General features: G+C 47.2%; 1 protein-coding gene across 10 annotated transcripts in view; it reads left to right on the top strand.

Moving 5' to 3' along the window:
- Window positions 1-22,644, top strand: part of CYRIA (CYFIP related Rac1 interactor A) — a 315,678-nt gene that overhangs the window by 158,875 nt on the left and 134,159 nt on the right. For all 10 annotated transcript variants that reach the window (XM_086926310.1, XM_086926306.1, XM_086926311.1 and 7 more), the window contains one exon: window positions 15,595-15,659. The gene's annotated coding sequence lies outside the window, so the exon portion shown is untranslated. The remainder of the gene's footprint in view (window positions 1-15,594; window positions 15,660-22,644) is intronic.

A 22,644-nucleotide genomic window follows, 5' to 3' on the forward strand; every position in this document is an offset into this window, starting at 1 on the left:
CCTGAATGGCCTTCTGTCGACCCCTTCTTACACCCTCCAGACATGGCTGAGGCAGCTTCTTCCTGCAGTTTGTTCTTTGGGCGAGGGTATTCCTGGGTGTGGCAGAGCTGCATGCAGTGTAGGTCCATTCACACCACAACTTCGCCTTGCTTTGTTGTATTTTTGCATTGTTAATGTTCACATTTGTTCGCTATTCCCCACGTGCCTTTCGTTTCTGTCTCACTCTCTCCTACCCCTTCACTGTCTAGGCCTCTCCAATCTTCCTCTATTTCTGTCTCACTCTCTCCCGCCCCTTCACTGTCTTGGCCTCTCCACTCTTCCTCAGTTTCCCCCTCACTCTCTCCTGCCCCTTCACTGTCTTGGCCTCTCCACTCTTCCTCTATTTCTGTCTCACTCTATCCTGCCCCTTCACTGTCTTGGCCTATCCATTCTTCCTCTATTTCTGTCTCACTCTCTCCTGCCCTTTCACTGTCTTGGCCTCTCCACTCTTCCTCAGTTTCTGTCTAAACCGCATCTTCGATGACCTCATTAATTGACTGATTACCTTCGGGTCGGCGGTGGACATGCGACAACCACCCGTGATCCTGGGAGGTTTAGATACTGAGCTCGGTTTTTAAGCTAGTTGGTAGATTAGCGCTTTGAACAAAAACAACGTCCTCAAGAAAATGCAAAGCAGACCGTCTTACAGAATGTCAAACAACATAAGACTGCAATGCCCAGGTTATTTTAATGAATGTGTCCTTCAATGGAATAATTTCCAAGATTTTACTAATCCTCTCTCGTAGCTGCTTTCTAATATTTACATTTCATAACTGTACGGTTTGTACTAACCCGGAAGAAACCCAAACTGAGTGGAGCAAGGGGGTGAATTTGCAGCGCACACTATAAGGACAGATCTCAACAACATGCAGCTAACCCACTGAGCTATCTGACCTCAAAAGAAAATAAACCATGCCTTTTATTTTTGTTTTCGTTTTTATAACATAAATAAAAGGCATTGTCATTCACTAGTTGTTTCTTGTTGGCCCTACTTCCCTACAATTCTCAGCCACAAGCACATTTACAGCCTTCTAAGATGGAGTCACACGTTCGTGAAAGTATTACTTAGCACGTCTTTAACACTACTGTGAGTGTGGGCAAAACATGTTGCATTACAAATGCTATAGGTGTCACATTTGCGAAAGTTATAACTATTGGCATTGTAAATGACAAAGCTATTAATTTAGCTATTTTAAAAAACAACACATAAATAAAAAAAAATTCATTTATAAGACCAATAGCTCAAACTTTCCTAATGCGAGACCTATTCCATTTCTAATGCTTGTTCTTTCAATAGCAGCTACCTCAGGCAGAGCTATCACTTGATGACTCTACCAGTCATTGCACGGACCTGCAGTCTGTGAAACAAAGCAGCTGCAACAGCTTGGGTTACTTGCTTTGCATGCACATAGTTGTTCAGTACAAGCATAGTATAGTGATCCTGTGTTGTAGGTGAAGTCCACTGTTCCATGAAGATCAATGTAACACACTCATGTATGAAGAGCCATCCACTGTGTTTCCATTTTGTCAAACCATTGCAGTGCAGTCCTTTATAACTGGACTTTCAAAATACTGGCAGTGACGGAACATTTTTAAAGATGGCAGAACCAAGCAGCTAACCAGTGGTCAAGTTGGTATCCTGAGATTGAATGCAAGGACAATTTGTGACCTCAATTGAATTTAGAAAGGCCCCAACGTTCCCATTATAATATAGATTGTTTCCGAATCAAGCAAAATATGTAATCACCTGTGTATTTGTTTGATGAATGCTTGTTTCTGTGTTTTTGTATATTGTTTTGCAGTGCAAATCGTCGAAATTGCTTAGGCTAGAGTTCCTGGCTTCCAGTAGTGATTACGTTGGGGTCCACAGAAGTGAAAGCTTAAAAGCCACTGAGCTCGATTAACCACTTGAGACACACAAGAACGAAAGCCGATCTCCTAGAGTTGAAGGCCCATAGTCCTGAAATTATAAAAATTCAAACCGGACCTTGAGGGCAAAACTCCACAATCTCCTCATTAGGTAACTGATAAACGCAGAGCAATTCTGACTGGCCATTGATTAGGTCATAGATTTGGGAGTAAAGAATATTGCATTGGGGTCATGCCCTGTATGACCTTAATGCATTATTCTCGCGCATGCATATTTACCTGTACCACATATATCTGGTAGATGACATGCAGCGTGCTATAAACTCATACATAAATACATTGGTCTATGCCGTCTCAGTTTTGCAGAAGTTTGCATGAATGTGACAGTCACACCGTCCCACAGTGTGCACACAGCCTGGGTTTCACATTTCAGCACTTTGTCATTTAAGATCAGTGATTTAGCGAACACATCCACTGACATTGGTTCCAACATTCAATGCATATAGTTCCAGTTTGTCCACAAGGATCACTGCGCTAGATAAACTTTCACCTATGGCGGATTCCGATTGCTTATGATGTCCTGATACACAATTAAGTTATCAAACTTTATAGTTTATTGGCATAGAGTTCATGCCTTGTAAAGTTAACCTTTCACCTGGTGACAGCTAGTTTTAGGAGTGAGCTAACAGACTCTACTATCCTGTTGCAAGATTGCACCCCCCCAACACACTCTTGCTCGAATTTGTTTTTTAATTTAATTTTATCTCTCAAACTCTTAAGGGTGTTGAATTGTTTGATTTAATTTACGTTTGCAGTTTGATAATGTTCAGAGGAAAATACCCGGGCTGATGGGAGTCTGGCAGTGAAAATGTAGCTATAGTGAAATCGAGGCCAACTGGTAAGGAGCCTGTAGGTGACTACTGATCACTTAAATTAGGTGTCTCCTACTGTCTCTGTAATAAGAGCTACTTATGGTAAATAAGAATCACCCTGAGCTACTAATATTAGTGTGGCAATGTTAACCATGTTCTCAAGATTACATTATTGGCCAACCCAAGCAAGATTACCTACAAGCAATGATCACCTCATTGCATCAGGCAGGGTTTCCAGCATTAATTGTGAAAAAGGCTTTATCAATTTGAAATGCCTATCTATGGTTAACCATGATGGACCAACTGTAGAAACTTTTCAACCACTCACCCCAATCAAGAGATCTGGGTTTAATCCAGTTGGACCCAGCTATATGCAAACCAGTCTGTGCCTCGTGGGAACAGTCCAGCCCAAACTGCAAGGCCAGGTCCTTCCAGGTCTGGAAACAAGCATCTTGCACTGGTTTTGGCATATCACCCCTCATCACCACTATTACTAGTGCCACTTTGGTAATTTACAACTTATTACTGTGTAACCTACTGTATGTACCTGTTTTTCTGCACACTTGTTTTTCTGCACATTTGTACCACTATAGTGCACTAGTGCATCCTCCCATACCCACCTAATCCTTCAACGCAACATGGACCCTATCGGCAAACACACATACAAAATCAACTACCCACCATCACTCACCAAAAAAGCTGCCAAACGCTTTAAACACACCTTCCTTAGGTCACACCCGGAAACGCCCTTTGCTGACACCTACTTCTCACCGGTCAATGGATCCCTGAACACTGATATAATCTTCCACACCACACGCAGAGCTCAATGGAGAAAAGCGTTCTTCACCTTACTCACCGTCTCCTCCACCAGAAAATCCGCTCACAGCCTAACTCTCTCCATCACACCATCCCAAGTATTTCCAGGCAGAGCCACCATCACTATTTACAATAACGGGATTGTCCTATCACAATCCACAGACAGGAACCTGGAACTGCTAGACAACATGTTCCCCACTTTCAAAGAACACCTCTCCAGTTCACTGACAAACACCCATATCTCCCCCAGTCCCACCAACCATGACGTGGCAGCTACATACTCTTCAATCAGGGACACACCTACCACCCCGGACCTCCCATCCCCTACCCACAACCCCACTATCCCAATTCAGCACTCAATCACAGACACAGATCGCTCCCCCTCATACACCACTCTCTCCCCCCGCCCCTTCTACCAACTCGCGGATCTCCACACATACCTTCAACACTCCTATCACACCTACAGCGGGCATTAACACCCCGCTCGCCGCTGACAGCACAGCTCCCACCCATAACACACCTAACTTAGTCCAGCACCAGAATAACACGCACAATTCCCCCTCTATATCCCCCCCATTCTCCGTCCTCATTACCCTCTAACCAACTTAGCAGAACATACCCCCTCTCTTATTTTATTTATTTTATTTATAGTGTTTTATATAGCGCGGGCAAGACCTGTGGGTATCAGAGCGCTTAACATATGGGATTACAGATTGACATTATAGTAGCAGTTATAGCAGCAAAACATATATAGAGGTAGAAGGCGGTATGCTATCTAGGGTGATTAGATAGGGGATTACATATTGACATAGAAGATAAATTGCATTATAGGAGCAGTTATAGCAGCAAAACAAATATGGAGGTAGGAGGTAATGTGCTACTTAGGGTGATTAGGTAAATATATTCCTAACGCCTGAGCAGTTAGCGTTAGGGGTGCATATGGTTTAGGTTGTGTCATAGTCATACAGTCAAGTTCTATGAGGTAGAATTGTATATTATTAACAGGTCAATATCACAGTAATTAGCAATAAGAGTAGAATGGGTCTAGCTAGATGCATCGATCCTAAATATTAGCAGGTTAAGGTGGGGGTAATATCTTCAGGTGAGAGACATAGTGCAGATATCACCTAATAATGAGGTAGCAATAGAGTGTAAAGCCGAGGCTTGAGTGGAATCAGTCATTTGTCTTATTGGTCTTCCAATAGTTCATGGTGACTCCAGTCCTCTTTGGCAGAAATGTTCATACCACTGGTCTGTGGGCATCTCTATGTAGGGTATTTACTCATCATGTGGCTTTTCAATTCCCTTTTAAATGCTGCGATATTTTGAATCTTCCTGATGTAAGGAGGGGGTGAATTCCAGACTCTGGGGGCGGCTCCCGAAAAAGCTCGGTCATAGGTCTTTTTTTTCTGGAAGAAGGCCGGCCACAATAGCAACTCTTTAGAGCTTCTAGTTGATCTGTTACCTCCCGATATCTTAATTTTCTTGGCTAGATATCTCGGCATGTTGTGGTGGACCGCTTTATGTGTGATGCAGGCCATCTTCATTTTAATTCTAGCATCGTAGGGTAACCAGTTTAGTGCCTTCAGGTGAGGAGATATGTGGTCGAATTTCCTCGTTCCTGTGATGAGTCTTGCCACTGCGTTGAGACAGGCTTTTAGTGGTGCAGTGGATGTTTTCGGTAGGCCAGCTAACGTAGTGCAGCCATATTAGATCCTCGAGATAACTAGCAATTGGATAGCAAGTTTTAGATCTGCTTCAGAGATAAAAGGTTTCAGTTCCTTAGATAGTTCAAGTGGAAGCGGGCGCCCTTGGCCATTGAATTGATGTGTTCTTTCATGTCTAGGTTCTTGTCTAGAGTAATTCCTAGTGATTTGGCTGAATTAACTAGGGTCGGGGTGCAGTTAAGCGCAGTCACCAGTTTCGCCCATTCCTTTGCCTCTGTATGACTCCTTGTTGGTGATATTAACAGGAATTCTGTTTTATTGGCATTCAGTTTCAGGTGGTTGGCTGTTAGCCAATGCAATGCTCTCTTTAGAGTTTCATTCATAAGGTCAATGTCATCACTGCAGGCAATCTTCATATATATTTGCGTGTCGTCTGCGTACATGTGGTAGGAGATCTGTGAATTCCGAAGAATCTCTGTGAGAGGTTCTACATACAAGTTGAATAGATCTGGGGATAGCGTTGAACCTTGAGGGACCCCTATTGTGTTAGGGCACGGAGAGGAGATTGCTTCGTTGACCAGGAATAGCTGAGTCCTGTTCAGTACGTTTCCAGATAAACCCATCCTGTCTTGTAGTCTAGTCATCAGTATCTCATGATTTACCGTGTCAAATGCTGATGACAAGTCTAGTAGAATCAGTAGGCACGCATGATTTTGGTCAAGGGCTTGTAAAGCGCCATCAACGATATGTAATATCGCAGTTTCAGTGCTGTGTCCTGTTCTGAAACCTGATTGGCAGTCATCTAGTAGTGAGAACTTAGCGATGTGTTGACTCAGTTGGCCTTGCACACATTTCTCAATAAGTTTGGCCAGTAAAGGGATGTTGGTCACTGGTCGATAGTTATTCGGGTCTGTTGCATCAGCTGTCGGTTTTTTGATAATGGGAACTACCTGCCCTGTTTTTAGGCAGTCAGGAAGGGTCCCTTGCGCTAGTGAGGCATTTATTATCTCAGTCCAGATTGGAACTAGAGTGTGGCTGATTTCTCTTACACATTTTGCCGGTAGCGGGTCTTGGTAGTGGTTGTTAGGTCTAAGTTTCGCTAGCGTTTTAGCGATCTTATCCTGGTTGTAAAGTTCAAATGTGTCCCAACTTGCCTTATTTTTTGTGAGAAGATCTTCTGTTGTCGCATTCGTCTCCTTTTTAGAAGAGGGACGGGTCGTGAGGTTAGCCGCTGATTTTGTGAGCTCAGCTTCTAGCAGTTTAGTTTTGTCCGTGAAAAATGAGGAGAATTTCTCACAACTTATGGGATTTTTTGGGTTCTCTTGGGCCGTTTTAGTTAGTTTATTTGACTGTTGTTTTAGGATCTCGAAGAGTTTTCGAGGTCTGTTTGTGGCATTGTCCAGTTCAGCCCTTATAAATTCTTTTTTGGCGTTGGTTATCTTTAAGTTATATTGTTTTCTTGTTTTTCTGAGGTCCTTCAGTTCAGGGGAGGAGGGATGTTGTCTCCATTTCCTTTCAGCCATTCTCAGTTTACGCCTGTCCTCGTTCAAAGCCTCATTAAACCAAGGATTTTGGGGTTTTTCCAAGACTCTTTTCAGTTTTTGAGGCAAGGTGTCATTGACTATATTACCGATTGAGGTTATGTAGTGATCAGTCAGCTCATTTACATTCTGCCAGTTGTTACGAGGCTTCAGGTCATTCTCACATCTTTCAACCAATAGTTCAATATTGGCTTCTTTTGTATCTCGTATCAGTTTTTTGACCTTGCGCGGTTGCATGTTCCTGCCCTTTTTCATTGTAGGTATCACGAAAGTTATAGCGTGATGATCAGACCAGTCACACGGGTCTATAGCGGTAATTGAGATTTCTTTGTTTCTAGAAATTATCCAGTCTAAAGTCGCTCCTTGTGAGTGAGTGGGTTGGGTGCATATTTGAGTGAGGTTTAGCTCCTTGAGGAAGTCTTTGATCGATTTAACCATTTTGTCATTGCCGTCGTCCCAGTGGAGGTTAAAGTCACCTAGGAATATGTTGTTGGCATCTGGGTTAGAGTTAGCAGTTATGATCTCCATGAGATGCTCTGTGAACTTTGCGTTATCTCCAGGTGGGTGGTAGAACGCATGTAGGTTGTAGTTTTGATTATTTGGTGATCTTATGTTAAGACCAAGGTATTCACAAGATTCTATAAGGTCGGATTGGAATTGGTTGACCTCTATCTCTATGCGGTGGATGCACGCTATACCTCCTCCCACTTCCCTTGGTCTGTCTAACCTGACAATGTTATATTGTGGTGGTACTAGAAGATCCATGGTAGGGGAGGATGATTCATTGAGCCATGTTTCCGTGAGGATGGCCAGGTCGATTTCTTTGTTGAGGATTAGGGCGGCTATGTCTGATGCATGTTTATTTGCCGAACGACAGTTTAGTAGGCAGTTCAGTGCTTTCTGTGATTTGACGTTGTTTCCATTTTCTATTTCGGTTGTATTTACCTGGATATGTTGTAGGTTGTGGTGGATTGCCTTCCTATCATTCTTTCGGGCCTTTCTGTTAGGGTCAATAGGTACAATTTCGATAATCTCTCCCTTTCTGGAAGCCTGTTGTTCATAAGATCGAAGTAGGGCATGAGCTTCTTCGTTTGGAATGGGGTTGGTCCTGTTTGGTCGGTTGGGTCGGAGTATTAGATTCTGGATGTGTGTGATCTTGGAATTCGTGTTTATCGTCATCTCCCAGATTTTCTCAATAGTCTGTGAGATTTTTATCGAGTCTTGTGCCATGTTGCTTATTAGTTTCCTTAGCTCCTTCATTTCTTTCTGTGTTCGGGGTAATTTCTTAAGTGGGATAGATCTGGCAGTTTGCGTTCTGTATTTTGCTCTCCTCCGTGAGTGGTCTGTTCTCAGTGCCACATATCTTATCGTTGTATCCTTAATTTGGTTGTGATTCCGGATTCTGTTAAGGGTGTCATCATTGTTTCCTATATTGTTAAGTTTGGGGGGTGTTTTTGTGGGTGAAGCTCCGTAGGCCTCTAGTCTCATATTCGAAGGATGTTGGGGAAGGTGTATAGCCTCTACTATGTTCCTTTCGTAGTTCTTATCATAGGGGGGCTCACTCTGATCTGAGCTACCCTCTTCTGTTGGAGTGGCCACGTGTGTTGGCGGCAATGGTTCTTCCATAATTTGGTTGTGATTCCTGATTCTATTAAGGATGTCATCATTGTTTCCTATATTGTTTGGTGTAGGGGGTGTTTTTGTGGGTACAGATCCGTGGACCTCTAGTCTCGAATTCGAAGGAGGTTGGGGAAGGTGTATAGCCTCTACTATGTTCCTTTCGTAGTTCTCATCATAGGGGGGCTCGCTCTGATCTGAGCTGCCCTCTTCTGTTGGAGTGGCCACGTGTGATGGCGGCAATGGTTCTTCCAGTACGTTCTGGTTCTTCTCTTCGTTTGCACTGATATTATACACCACTATCCTTTCATTCTCATTCTCCGGTATTGCCATCGCCATTACAGATAGATCTCCGGAGTTAGGTATTTGATTGTCGGTTACATTGACATCTCTAGTGACAGGGTAGTTGTTGTCTGATATGATATCTGGTGGGGACAGGTTTTGTTGGTGATTTGGTCTTACTGTATTTTGTTGGTGATTAGGTCCTACTATGGATTCCTTTAAGGCTTGGAAAGTTATCTCAAATTTCTCGAGTTCTTTGTTGGTTGCTTGTATCCGCACTATTCCCGTTTTGTATATAGTAATGCATACTTCTGTATTACCTCTTTTAGTTATTGAGGTCGTTATTTTTGTGCCATGTGGTATATTTGTTATCGTTTTTATGAACAGCCTTTTTGTAATGACACTACGCCATTTAGCTGTTTTGTCTGTGTAGAATATCAGGTCATTCATCATGGTACCTTTAACTCTATCAAAATATGGGTCCACGAACAGAGTGTCCGGATTTTTTCTCAGTGTAGTATGTTTGAATTTTTTGGCCGCATTTTTAGATAGAGTGGAAGGATATTCTATATTTTTTGCAAGAGACCCGGGCGACCCTCGGTATCTACCCTCCATTTCCGCTTCACCTTCACGTTGTGGGTCTCCAGAAGCCCTTTGTCTATTTTGTGTTGTGTAGTTCCCTGTTGAAACTCATTCCACACTGTATATTGGCTTTAGTTGTTTCAATATGTCAGTATATTAGCTTTAGTTATTTCAATATGTCAATGATGATACTTTCACTTCCAATCGATTTCTTCAGCCTTGTAGGTTGTAGTTTCCGTTAACACTGATTATATCTAGTCCTTATTGCGGTGTAGTGGTTAATAAACTGGATATTCCAAGATGTCCGCCGTTTTGGTACTTGCTATAATCGGGGGGACTTTTTCTCTTTCTACTTATTGATTTAGTCCATTTTCCCTTTCTCGCCTCATATTCTGTCTGTTGCAGGCTCCTTTCTCTGTGTTTGGTGTTTCTTTGTCTTTTTTCAGTTTCCTGACTCCTGATTGTATACTTCCTTCTGAATACGAGGGGTTCGATGTCTCAAGCGGCCGCCATTTTAAGGTCAGGCACGCCGCTTTGAATGCTCCCGCGTTTGCTTTATTAAATACTCCCCCTCCCCTCAACAGGACCATCTCCAATCCCACTTCCCCTCCTACTCTCAGCCCCCATTACCCTCCCTACACCCCCACCACGGCTATCAGTCTCCCAGCCTACACCTTGACCCCCCCGCCTTCCACCAATGCCCTCACCCATAACACCAACCTCCTCCCTACCTCATCCACACCCCTCCCGCCCAAAACCTCCCGCCTCCCTAACTCCATCCCGCACACCAACACAACGCAGACCTGCTCGAACACCAGCCCTCTCTCCCACCTGCACACGAATTCCCTGGTCAGCCATTCACCCCTGACTGCCACCCCCACCCCCACCACCTACCCTACGATGGAATACATCACGGCCACCCTCACTCAGATCAAAGAAGACATACACGCTATCAAAGAAATACTCTCCACACAACCCATACACCCCCCACCCACCTCCACCTCCCCTCCCAACTTGTCCCTTACTCCGCCGGCAGACTCCCACCCTCATCACGCCCCACACCAGGCGTCAATCCCTGCTCATAGGCGCAGCAACTGCCCTCGTCCACCGCCTCGCCCCTGCAACCCCTCGCGCATCTACACCTCCCCGCCCAACTTGTCCCCCACCCCTCCGACTAACTCTCGCACTCAGCTATCCCCCAATCTGACTTCAATCCCAGCTCTTAATCGCAGCAACCGCCCTCGCCGCTCCCACAACTCATCTTCTGACGTAGACACACTCACCCTTCTCCGCTCCTATGACCCAGCCCCCCAAATTCACACAACCACCCCACACCGCAGCATTCCCACGATACACCCAAATCCCCTTAGACCACCCACACTAAACAGCAGATTCTCCATCCCCAATAACCTTAGAAAAGTCCCTCTCTCGCTAGAACCATCTAACACCCTCTACACACCCCGTCTCAAATGCACTCTTCTCAACTGCAGATCGGCCACGAAACATTCCGCAGCCATTGCTCACCTCCTCTTATCGCGGGACCTTGACCTAATCATCCTGACTGAAACGTGGCTAACTGAATCTTCGACACCCATAATGGACATTCTGGTTCCTCCCAACTACCACATTATCAGGCTCGACAGAACAGGCCAAATAGGTGGTGGAATCGCATGCATCTACAGGAACAACCTCTCTGTTCAGAAAGTCAATTCCACATCCCTACCATCCTGGGAATACATCGGCCTTGACATTATTAGTGAGGGCAAACCGATATGCTCTCTTCACAGCATTTACCACCCACCCAGGGACAACCTCACCTTTTCCCAACAAATCATGGATATGATCTCAACCAATTCCGGACGGCAGCTCACCCAAATATACCTTGGTGACTTCAACCTCCACTGGAATGACCGCAACGACGCGGTGGTAAATAGTCTTAAAAATTTCCTCGATGCCCTTAACCTCACCCAAATATGCAACAGCTCGACACACGAGAAAGGTTCTACCCTCGACCTGATCATCTCCAAAGAGGACTCTATCCAACTCGAATCCATCCAACCCTGTGACTGGTCAGATCATCATATTATCACATTCTTTATCAATGAAAAAGTCAAAGTCAACCATGCTCAAATCTCCAAGCCCAAAGTCTGGAAAAGAGACTCGAAAAAGCTCAACCCAGGCTCTTTGCCCCCTAACAGTTGCAATCTCCTACTCCCACCTACAGGCGCCATGGACGTCCAAACTCTGACTGACCACTATCTCAACGCTATGACCTCTATAATTAATGAGGCTGCACCTATGCAGCTAAAAAGAGTCTCTACTAAAATCTCCAAACCATGGTACGACGGGAGTCTCAACAAGGATAGACGAGACATGCGAATGGCAGAACGGACTTGGAGATCTGCTCCCTCCGCAATGCACCTAAGAGATCTGAAGAAAAAGAGAAACGCCTACTTCAGGAAAATAAAACGCTCAAAATCGGACTTCTTCAGCCTCCAACTCGACCAAGCAAAAAACCGCCCGAGAAAACTGTTTGAGCTAATCAAGTCACAATCCAAGGAGCAACCACAACCACTCAACACTGGGCGTGAGGCACCCTCCTGTGAAGACTTCGATGCTTTCTTTATCCAAAAAACTGACAAAATAAAAAGCGATCTCCTCATTGACGCAAGCCTCTACTCCAAACCCCAATGCCTAGCACCCACTGAACCAAAAAACAATGCTAAATGGTCAACCTTCAGCACATACTCGGAAGAAGAAATTGGCAAACTGCTCAGCACCCTGAAACCATCCAATCACCTCACGGACCCCCTCCCTGCCTTCGCAGTAAAAGACTTTACCCCTTTGCTTCTCCCTCTCTGGACTAAAATTATCAACAGCTCTCTCCAACAAGGAAACATACCTAACTCCCTCAAAGTTGGTCAGGTCACACCTCTACTAAAGAAACCTACAGCCGACCCCTCTGATCTCAACAATTACCGTCCCATCACCAATATCCCCACTCTCGCCAAACTGCTGGAAAAATGCGCACAACTACAATTGACTAAACACATAGAGCAATTCGATCTCCTCAACCCTCACCAGTCAGGCTTCCGAGCAGGACACAGCACAGAAACTGCTATGACTCACATAATTGACGACGCACTTCAAATGCTAGACCAAAACGACACCTGCCTCCTCATACTTCTTGATCTCTCCTCAGCATTCGACACCGTTAAACATGAGAATCTACTAGAACTACTAAACACAAGAATGGGCTTATCTGGAACTGTCCTCAAGTGGTTCACTTCCTTTCTTCACAACAGGTCGCAGAAATTCAAGAGCAACAACATGATGTCCTCGCCAATACCTGTAACGCTAGGCGTCCCCCAAGGATCCTCTCTATCCCCAACTTTGTTCAACCTAGTCATGGAACCTCTCACCACCTTGCTACAAGCATCCAATGTACACTTTCACATGTACGCCGATGACACCCAACTTTACCTCAAATTACAATCACCCAATGACATCCTGCTCCTGAACTCAACAATCAGATGCACCCAATCCTGGCTTGCCGATAATCACCTCAAACTCAATGCCCTGAAAACAGAGTTCCTCCTGATCTCACCTCCAGCGAAGATATCCACCAATCAACATTGGCTTAAACTCCTAACCGCACTCCATGTCCAACCCACCATCGTGGACTCAGCAAAATCTTTAGGCATAACACTCGACACCAATCTTAACATGCAGCAACATATCAGCAAGGCAACAAAGGGAGCGAACTTCCAGATCAATACTCTGAGGAAACTTAAACCCTTCCTCCCAGCCAAAGACTTCCAAACCGCAGTACAAGCTCTAGTCATCCCACAAATTGAATACGGCAGCACCGCCCTCTGCGGACTCCCCCTAACTACAACCGCACCACTAAAAGCTTCTCTAAATGCTGCAGCGAGACTCATCACTGGGTCAAAAAAGCACTCCCACATTACCCCTGACTTGAAATCCCTGAATTGGCTGCCTTTTGAAGCCAGAATACATCTGAAAATCGCCTGCATGACACGCAAGGCGGTACACCTAAACTCACCCGGCTACCCCGCTCAGAAATTGACAATCTCTGGGGGAATTAGAAACCCGAGAGGCACAAACAATCTTCTGCTGAAACCTCGAAGATTCCGGAAGGAAAAAACATACAAGCGCTCCTTCTCAGGAATGGTGCCTAGGATTTGGAACTCACTCCCTCCCGAAACCAGGCTCATCTCCTCCACTACACTCTTTAAAAAAGAAGTAAAAGCTATCCTCATGGCTAAATACACTTGAACTACTATCTCGAACCCTATTAACTCCCAGCACCGATCTGTACTACATGTTTGACACCTTTTACGTATTTGTTTGAGTTGTCTTATTACTCACATGATTGGCTTTGCAGTCACTTATTTGTACTATTTGTACTGTGTGATCTATTGATTTACTTGTTTGACTATGTTCCCTCATGTACCCTTCTATGTAAAGCGCTCTGATATCTGCGAATATCTTGTTCGCGCTATATAAAACTTTAAAAATAAATAAATAAAATAAATCTGCCAGGCTAGCTTGAATGCAGTGGCACAGCGAGCAAGGGACCCACATCTGGGCATACCATTGGTCACTTATGCGAACATAGCAAAAACATTTGATTTAGTCCCAGATCTCTGTACTGAGGGTGAATGTTTGACATTGTTCAGTATTCCGTCCATCAATTGTTCTTTTTGCATTTGTCGTCCTAAGTGGGAAGGCTATGACCAGCTGTGGCTCCTGTGCTTTACATGCCACTGGAGTCAAGCTAGCCTGGCTGATATGGGGTGATATCCCGAGACCTGTCCCAGGAAGCTCAGTTCTCCAGTCCAGGGAGGACCTAGCCTGGCAGGTCATGCTGGAATGTTCCCATGGGGAACAGGGTGAAGACTGATTTGCATATGGCTGAATATAAACTTTAAAGGCATGGTGTGCAAAAAAATGATGGCTTTATACCCAGATCTCTATACTGGGGTGAATGTTTGACATCCCAGTTGCTTTTTCCCCCACTCACCTCCCACCCCCATATGTTTCTTCTTTACCAATCCTCCCTCAACCGCATCTCTGCCCCTCCTGCCACAGAACCAAGCATTTGCAATGCAAGGAGCTATTGGCATTGTAAATGTCAATGCCTTTTATTTTTATATGTTTTGAGTATCTGCAAGCAGTGCGTAAAATCACACTTTTTACTTGTAGCCCTTGCTTACCAGATGCAAGACTGGCAGTAAAAGAGGCGCAGTTACTGCCAGCCTTGCTTCTCATAAGCAACGACTATAAGTACAAAGTGCATGTTTATGCACCGCTTGCAGGTTTTCAAAACACATAAATAAAAGGCATTGCCATTTACAATGCCAATAGCTCAAACTCTCGCAAATGTGTGACCTACTGCATTGCAAATGCTTGGTGAGCTCTGAGACTGAGGCAGCACCAGCCATAGAAAGGCAGGCACTGTGACGCCAGGCAGTGCATTTCAAAAGCAGTAGGAAGGAGGAGGCAGCTGCAGCTAAAACAAACCTCAATCTTTAAATGCACAGCAAATGTGGAAAGATAAGAACAAGATTTACAGCCCTGTTTACAACAGAGCTCTGTAAACCAGGAGCACTGGTCTTCTGCGCTCCAAAGAAAGAAATAGTGCTCACAAGCTCTGACTAACAACACATGTAACAGGGGCAGCCCTTGAAAATGGGCAGAGCTTTTAACCCCTTCCATGCGGCCGCGATTCCCCTGGTGTGCTGTAAACAACACGAACAGGGGCGGGCCGTGACGAACCCCAGCCGTCATCAGCACACGAGCACCGTAGTGCATGACATCTGGGGTTTGTCATCGGCATGGAAGGGGTTAAAGCCCATATCCTGAATACAGCGTGTCTCGCCGAGTCATCGCAAGCGCTGCCTAGGCGAGACCTAAAAAGAGCTATGCCCTGGCCAGTGTGGTCACTTTTTTCCATGGCTTTCAGCCAAGCTGAACAGCAGATTTTCTGCTATACAACACGGCTAAATGACATTCAGATTGACAACGATAGTAGCTCTCGCATTGCCGAGACATGTTGGCCTTGCCAATGCTTGTTCTACAAGCTGCTGCAGAAAGACAGCGGGTTAAACTCTGTATAGAACATGTGAATGAAAGGTAGGGTATGATTGAAAATCAATCTGACAGTCAAATTGGGCTTTTTTTGTTGGGAGATTACATCAATAGTCCGACTTGTTTACATTGAAGAAACTATTAAGAGGCTTCGAAGTGAATTAATTATTTATCTTACTATCTCCCTTTTTGCAGAAGATCTATCCTCTTTTATTGGATTGGTGCACTGGGACCCGAATTCGCAACACCTGAGTATTCAGGTAAGGTTTACAATTGCACTTTATAAACTTCATGTTATCTGTCACAACAGTGGCAGCATTCGTCTTGTTTAGCCCGAAGTTTGTTTTGTTTGGTTATATAAATCCATGAGAAAGAAGTAGATTTTGTAGAATGTGTCCTTTCCAGATACGTTTTCCAGAAAATCTTATTAGTCAAAGCTGATATATTTGCCTTTTTAAGCAGTAGAAATACAAATCTGTAATCATAATATCAGTGGTCACTGGTATAAAAAGGTAGAGGTTGCAAATGTTGTGACTGGTGTAACTTTTATCATGGAAGTACAATTAGAAACCCTCTCACAGGATAAAAAATACTACAAGATATCAAATTGCTTCCATGGAGCCCAATCTCCGATTGAGAAAGGTGAAGGAGGAGGTGAGGGGAAAAGATAAAGTATGTTGTAATTGAAATGCCCAGACATTTGTCCACTAACCCAGGTGATTGCTCCCCTGTATTTGAACTCTGAAGTGACACCTGATCTCTTTATTTTGGCCAGTACTAGCTGGGCAAACGGTTGCAGGTCCCAGCTGCATACTTACATAAGATAACCGACGAGGCACACTTGATTAAACTCTAGTTCAACGAATAGGACAAGAAGCAGGAGTAAATGTAGAGATCTCCAATTTGAGTTTTCAGAGTCAGACACCCTCTGACAAAGCAGTGTAGCATAGATTGGCAAGAAAAGGGTGACTTGAATTGTGTTTGCAGCTCAGGCATCTCGTAGTGGATTGTATACAAGCATCAAAAGACAATGAGGAAAACTATACAAATATCAGTGTGGGTGATCTGCCATCAAGGGTGCTGCGCTGCTGGTCAGCAGCTTTGCTATAGGGTTGGAGTAAATGTGAATAAAGTCAAGTATGTGGACTTTCCTCCTCTTTGGTTTCCCTGGCCTCTCCACCAGCTTGTCAAGATTGCAAGCTGACCCTCGGAAAGAGACTGGCGGGAGCTAGTCAAGCTTTATTCACCCATCTGTAGAACATGTGCTCTCCTCTCCAACCACATTTCAAGTACTAGCAGGTGGTACTGTGGACACTAGCTGTGGCAAAAGATGCACAAGAGCACACCAGGTCTGGAGAGGCCACACTGGCTTGCAAAGAGGGGCTAGGGTAGAGGGATGCAGTGTGAAGGCACTTTGTCAAGATACCACTCTTGCCTACATCACATAGCCTTCAATGCTGTGAAGGCACCAGCCCTAGAAACATACCTACTGTTGATGTGCATTGCTTGTTCAGGTGCAACAGAGCAGCAGTACCTCTGAGATGTTGACCAACTGAGAGCTGAGTGATAATGCAAATTAACCTAGATAAAGCTGGACTAAAGCAAACACTAAACCCTGTCATTGGTAGGCTCTGCTTCACGATGTCTCTCAAGACAGCGCTCTTCACCTTCTGTTTCCAGGAAGGATCTAAAGTGTGGTGTTCAAGGCCAGAGGCCACAAGAGTACCTCCGTACTTTTGAGAGTACCATCAACCAATGCGGTGCTCTCCTCTCTAATTTGGTTGTAAGGGAAACAAACAGGCAAACAGGAGTTTAATGACTTACGGTAGCTATGTGTCACCAATGTAGGAGGGAGGGGTGATCAGGTCTGCCAAACGACTTCTGGTGCAACATCTTTGTCTCCATGCATGTGACACCATAAACCGTGCCGTCATCATTTTTCTTTTTTTCCTGAGTGAGTTCTTGCATGAAGAAGTGGTCATTATTTCAGTCTCCGAGAGAGAAAAAAGTCTCTGAGCTATTGCGCTAAGAATTGGTCAGTCCAGCAAGAGAACAGCTGAAAACGGTTTACCAGAGTTGAAAAGCAAATGAGGTACCACGCACTTTTGTACAGCTGTGACTCTTAATTATTATTCCTACGTTTTGTTTCTCTGTCCAAGAGAAAGGTATTCACAATGAAACATTTCCTAGCTATTGTAACGGATAGATTCAATTCTGCTAAAGGCTCAGAGGAGAGGATTATGCTTTTGCTTTCTGCACTTTATTTTACAGCAGCCGTTTTCATTTATTAAACAGAACCACATTTTCCAGGGAATATTGTGAATGGTAAAAACAAACAATGGACTAACAGTCACATAGTCCAGCAGGTGTTTCATCACAGGCGAGTTTAACAATCATAGTCCTTCTCCTCTGTTGTCAAATCCTCTTTAATTGCGCAAGTTACGCCATAGCTCTATTCTTACGAATCCTGTTTTCCATTCTCCATTCCTGGAAAAAGAGATGAAATTACCAAGAGGATATCAGCCGACTAGGCCACACAGTAAGTAACATATACCTAATACAGTTCCTATGACTACACCATTGTACACAGTAGGTCTACACAGTATATGCTCAGTAAACGTCTACTGAATCACTGTCACTGCACAGACTTTACAACAGTAGAACACAAATTGTTAGTTACTAGTCACAGGGAGGGTTTCCTGGTTGATTTCACCTTGTGGGTGGGATCATCCTTGCCTCCGAGTTCTTAATAGAATTGAAACTTTCTGTTACAATAGCTAGGACATTTTTCATGCAATGTCTGGACTGGAGGCGAAGATTATGCTAGTTTAAACTTTATTTGCCACCAAATGAGCCATATCTAACACTGGCTTAAAGTAGAACCTCTATCTGAAAGGAACAGGTTAGTATTACATTCTTACCTTAGAATATCCCCAGGCGTCGGACTGGATCCTGAAACTTTTGCGTAACAGTACCCCTGCATGTCTGTAGGAGTCGTCTGCGGCTTCGCGTCCGTCGTCGGCATCGTTGGCGCCGGGATGACGTCGCCGGAGTACTTAGATGCCTCCCTCGAACGCTGACGTTGGTACTTCTTTTTTTCCGTGCCAGCAAGCGCAGATCTGGAAAAAGTGGTGCCCCTTAGTCAATTTTTGACTAAACTTTTTCGATGTCTAACGACTCAGACGGTGCCGGTAGGGATGCCCGGGTTTACGCCCTGCACCGACTGCGACCGACTGATGTTGGTTACGTACCCCCATCGCCGGTGTCTTCATTGCCTGGGCCTCGACCACGATGACCAGGCCTGCTCCGACTGCCGGGCCATGACGTCTAAAGCTAGGCGGGAGCAGTCCCGCAAGCGACTCGAGCTCCCGCAGTCAGCCCGCACCGCTCGAGGTCCCGGTCCGCGAGGAGGTCGAAGGACCGGTCGCGGGGTCGGAGCCACCATAGCTCCGGAAGCCGTCCTCGGTCTTCAGGCTCGAAGTCCGCAGGGAAGCCCAAGAAGTCCAAGAGACGTCATCGCTCTTCCGACTTCCCCCCCCCCCCCTCCCCCCCCCCAACGCTCGCGTGATGCGGCCGGGATTTCGGGTGACACCGCCCACGCGGCTCCGCCAGAGCCTCAGGCGTCGCGGCCTGCTTCATACCTGTCGGTCCCTGGGCAGAACCCGACCCCGTAGAAGATTGAGGCCTTCCTCACGGCCATGAGGCCGCTCACTCCTCCGTCGGGCTCCGAGGCGCCTTCGGGCCCAGCGGCCCCGACTGGGGGCCCCAGCAGGTCAGGCGCTATGGCCCCGGCGCCGCCAGGTGCTTCGGTCCCAACGCCGCCGTTGACTTCGGTCCCGGCGCTGCAGGCCCCCACTGGATGCGGGTCTGAATCCAGGTCGTCGCCGGTCGACCTTACAACCGCGCCGGCCCCCAGGGTGGCGCCGTCCACACTCCCTCCCTCGATTCGGGTCCGGCGCCGAAACGACGCCGATGGGAGATTTCTTCTTCTATGACCAGGCTCCATCCTTTGATCCTGAGTCTCAGGTGATGGGTGGCGAGGCGGATTGGGAGGGGTCTGAGGACCCTCTGGCACAGGAGTGCCAGTCTTATGAGGACTGGGCAGGTGAGCTAGGGTACGCCAGTGGTCTGGACACCTAGCTGGACACTTGCTTTGTCTCCCCTCCTAGCGTTGCTTGAGTGCTTTAAGGACTCCAGGGCTACGGCCAAGTCCTTGGGCCTCTCGGCCCGCACCAGCAAACGGCTGCTTTTCGCTCCTTTCGTGGCCAAGGAAGGGGCACCCCCACGCGTCCTGCCAGTCACGGACCGCAGACTACCGTCCAGCGCGGTGGCAGACGTGGAAACCACTGTGGCGGCGGTCGGGGACAACGGCGAGGCAGTCCACACCTGCCCCTGCAGCATCCGCCTCACAACTCTCCTAGTCCGAGCTTTCAGGCCCATGTGACGCCAGTGGGGGGCAGGGTTCGCCATCACCACCTCCACTGGTGCACTGTCACATCGGACAGGTGGGTGCTGCAAATCGTCCGAAGGGGCTACTCCCTCCCCTTCGAGGCGACCCCTCCAGCCATGCCACCGCAGTACCACCGCGTGTCGGGGGATCACTTGACATTTCTACGAGAGGAAGTTACGGCCCTCTTGGCCAAGGGGCCCATCAAGCGTGTTCCTGGGCCAGAAGTAGGGTGTGGATGTTACTCCCACTACTTTCTGGTACCTAAGAAGGGCAAAGGGGGCCTACGCCCTATCTGGGACCTGCGGAACGTCAACAGCTTCTTCCTGCATGAGAAGTTCAAGATGCTGACACTGGCTCAGGTCCTAGCTGCCCTGGACCCAGGGGACTGGATGGTAGCGTTGGACTTGCAGGATGCTTATTTTCATATCCCCGTCCTGCCGGCCCACCGGCATTACCTGCGGTTCACGGTAGGCCACGAGCACTTTCAGTTTACCGTGCTCCCCTTCGGCCTTACCAGCGCCCCACGGTTGTTCACGAAAGTGATGGCGGTGGTCGCATCTCATCTGCGCAGGTTAGGGGTTTCAGTTTTCCCCCTATCTCGACAACCGGTTGTTGAAGGCGGGCTCGCCCAGACAGTCGTCAGCCACCTCCAGACTACGGCCGACCTCCTGCACCTGCTGGGGTTCTCCATCAGTGTGCCGAAGTCGCACCTGTTTCCCTCTCAGAAGCTCTTCTTCATCGGAGCGGTTCTGGACTCGTCGCACTTTCGGGTTTATCCTCCCAAGCAGCGGGCTCGGGATACTCAGGCTCTGATTCCGATCTTTCAGCCGTTATCCCGAGTCTCGGTCAGGTTGACGCTGCGGCTTCTGGGGCTGATGGCCTCTTGCATCCTTCTGGTGCATCACGCCAGGTGGCGGATGCAGGCTCTGCAGTGGGACCTGAAGTTTCAGTGGGCCCAGCATTGGGGCAACTTGTCCGACCATGTCTTGATCTCGAAGGGCACTGTAAGACAGTTGCAGTGGTGGCTCACGGACCGCGATTGGGTCAGGGCAGATCCCTCTCCCTACCCCAACCGGAGCACGTAGTTGTGACGGACGCGTCCCTCCAGGGCTGAGAAGGCCACATGGGAGAAGTGGAGATCAGAGGCCTCTGGTCTCCGGCGGAGTCCCGGCTCCACATCAACCTTTTGGAGCTGCGGGCAATCCGGCTTGCACTGAAGGCATTCCTCCCCTCTGTCCGGGGGAGTGTAGTGCAGATGTTCACGGACAACACCACTGCCATGTGGTACTGGAACAAACAGGGTGGGGTGGGGTCGTGGACCCTATGCCAGGAGGCTCTGCGCCTCTGGCAGTGGCTGGACCATCAGGGCGTGACCCTGGTGGTTCAACACCTGGCAGGTTCCCTGAACGCCAGGGCGGACGAACTCAGCCGTCGGTGCATGATGGATCACGAATGGCTTCTGAACTCTGACGTGGCGCAAGGCCTCTTTCTGCAGTGGGGAGAGCCTTGGTTAGATCTATTCGCCACAGAAGAGAACGCGCAATTTCATCAGTTCTGCGGGTTGGAATTTCCAAGGCGGCACTCGCTCGGAGACGCTTTTCGTCGCGAGTGGAACGTTGTACGCCTTTCCGCCTATACCACTTCTGCCCAAAGTGCTGAAGAAGATCAGACGCGACCGGGCCCAAGTTATCCTTGTGGCTCCGGACTGGGCACGAAGATACTGGTATCCCGAGCTACTCAGTATGTCTGTCGATCCCCCGATTCGTCTGCCTCTTCAGGAGGACCTTTTGTTGCAGCAGCAGGGGACGGTCCTCCACCCGAACCTGTCCAGTCTCCACCTCCATGCTTGGAGATTGAGCGGGGACAGTTGAAGCCATTTGACTTGCCTCCTGAAGTTTGTGATGTGATTCTGGCAGCCAGGCGTCCCTCCACAAAGTCGGTATACGCCTGCAGGTGGAACAAGTTTGTGGCATGGTGCACAGCAAAGGCTGTGGATCCCCTTTCTGCCCCTCTTTCTGAGGTTCTCCTCTTCCTTCTTTCTCTTGCCCAGCAGGGCTCTGCTCTGGGCACTATTAAGGGCTACCTTTCTGCCCTTTCCACCTTCTTGATGCGAAATGATTAGCCTTCTTTGTTCAAGTTCCAAGTTGTTAATAGGTTCTTGAAGGGCATCACTCATATGTTCACCCCTGTTCCTTTCGTGATGCCTCAGTGGGACTTGAACCTTGTACTTACTTTTCTGATGTGCGCTCCCTTCGAGCCACTTCATAACTGTCCTCTCCGTCTTCTTACCCTTAAGACTGCTTTCCTGGTTGCCATCACCTCTGCCAGGAGAGTGAGTGAGCTCCAGGCTCCTTCATCCAAGCCTCCTTTCCTTTCTGTCCATCCGGACAAGGTTGTGTTGCGGACAAGACCCTCTTTCCTGCCCAAGGTAGTCACAGCCTTCCACATTGGGCAGTCCATCACCTTGCACACCTTTTTTCTGCCTCCGCATCCCTCTAAAGAGGAAAAGCGTCTCCACCGTCTGGACCCAAAACGTGCGCTCTCTTTCTATTTGGATCACACACACACAAGTTCCGGGTGGATGACCAACTCTTTGTTGGTTACGTTGGCGCTAAGAAGGGACGGGCGGTGCACAAACGGACCATCTCTCGGTGGGTCGTCTTGTGCATCAAGGCATGCTACTCCTTGGCTAAAAAGGAGCCTCCTGTTGGGCTGAGGGCCCATTCCACTCGGGCCACGGCGGCTACTACTGCCCTGGGCCGGGGAGTCCCCTTGCAGGACATACGTCAGGCAGC

Source organism: Lissotriton vulgaris, chromosome 6, assembly GCF_964263255.1.
Source record: "Lissotriton vulgaris chromosome 6, aLisVul1.2, whole genome shotgun sequence".
NCBI classification, from domain to species: domain Eukaryota; kingdom Metazoa; phylum Chordata; class Amphibia; order Caudata; family Salamandridae; genus Lissotriton; species Lissotriton vulgaris.